Source organism: Chrysochloris asiatica, unplaced genomic scaffold (assembly GCF_000296735.1).
Source record: "Chrysochloris asiatica unplaced genomic scaffold, ChrAsi1.0 scaffold00036, whole genome shotgun sequence".
Lineage (NCBI taxonomy): Eukaryota > Metazoa > Chordata > Mammalia > Afrosoricida > Chrysochloridae > Chrysochloris > Chrysochloris asiatica.
This window is the reverse complement of record NW_006408554.1, coordinates 22,610,944-22,612,623: the sequence shown is the minus strand read 5'-3', so window position 1 is coordinate 22,612,623 and position 1,680 is coordinate 22,610,944. Positions and strand designations below refer to the sequence as shown.

The window sequence follows — 1,680 nt, the reverse complement described above, 5'->3', positions numbered from 1 at the left end:
ACTGCTCATGGGGTGCCCTGCCACAACACTGGTCCATGGGGCTGGGTGTTCCTTGTCTACACTGGCAGAGGAGAGACCTGCAGCAACAATGTTCCCCAGGGCTGGGTCTTCCTTGCCCTCATTGGAAGATGAAATATCTGCATCAATACTGGTAAAAAGTGTTTTTCTTCCTCCCTACATTGGCAGGTGAGGCACCTGCAGCAACACTGATCAACAGGGATTGGTCTTTGTTGTCTACACTGGCATGAGGGACCTGTAGTAACACAGGTCCACTGGGCTGGGTCTTTCTTGTCTACACTGGCAGATGAGGGACCTGCGGCAACACTGGTCCATGGGGCTGGGTCTTCCCTGCCCTCACTGGAATATCACACCTGTGGCAGAAGTGGACTAAATGCTTTGGGCAGTTTGCTGTGTGGCTGAGAGTGTTTGTTGGGAAGGAGGTTAGGCTAGGATGGGGATGAGTATTAGGATATTTAACCTCACTGATAAGAGACCTAAAGCAACATTGGTCCATGGAGTTGGGTCTTCTTTCATCTCACTGGCAGATTAGAGACCTGCCAGGTACACTGGGCCCAGGGCTGAGTATTCCATGCCAATGCTGTCAGGTGAGAGATCAGTGCACAAAGGTGGTTTCACACAGATTTCTAGCCTCCTGCTGTGTGACAAAATCTATTTGTCCCAGTCACATACTTGCGTTTGTTTTAGCAGCACTTATATATAGGACACTTTACCAAACATACACAAGGTAAGTGAAATCATGACATATGGATTCTTTTGTTGCTTTTTAAACACGTGGTGTGATTCTATGAGATTCCTCTGTGCTAATTTACATTTCTGTGATATTCATTTTTTTGTGGTATCATGGTGTGGTGTGGTTTTTGGGTTATTGTGCTGGACTGCAAGGTCACTTTGAACCATAAGATGGCCAGTTGAAACTCACCAGCCAGTTTTCAGACACCCTTTAAAAGGTTGCTATGGGTCAGAACCAACTCTATGGCACTGAACACTTCATAGCCCTCTGTAGTATGGGATCTTCCTTTGATGGAAATTTAGAATGTTTCCAGTTCCTCCTGTGTCTTGTTACACAGAAGTAGAATTGTCTAGAGGACAGTTATGGATTGGATTGGGTTCCTCAATATTCTGAACTCCTAAACCCTAGTACCTTTGAGCATGACTTCGTTTGGAATAGGTAACTCTTTGTAGGTGCCAAAGCTTCATCTTTCTCCCTCAGAGCAGCTTGGTGGGCTCAAACAACTGACCTTGTGTTTCCCAGTCACTGCTTATCCAACAAAGCCTCCTTTACTCTCCAGAGTCACTGTACTCCCAGGAAAGGAATAGTCTGCCCTGCTTTTATTGGCATCATATACAGCTTCACCAGCATCCCCCATGTATGTGCTGAGGGGAAACAGAGTCTTGGTCAAAATGAACTGTGTTCCCTCTGGGCCTCAAGGGAAAAGACATTTTTTTAAAAGGGGAGAAGGGGAAAAGTTTGGGAGCTACCCAGTCCATTTTAACTCACAGTACTTAGATATCAAAAACAGGATGGTATTGAAATGGGAAGGACCAGTCATCCTGCTTTTTTTTTTGTTTTTATTGGGTTTTTTTTCTGACTTTGTAATGTTTAATACAGAATTCAGTTCATAGTCAAGGGCATAAGACAACATTTAAGAAAAATAATCA

The 1,680-nt window shown here is 44.5% G+C and overlaps 1 pseudogene; it reads right to left on the bottom strand.

Annotated features, from left to right (window-relative positions):
* Nucleotides 1-1,680, bottom strand: part of LOC102813134 — a 5,075-nt pseudogene that overhangs the window by 1,434 nt on the left and 1,961 nt on the right.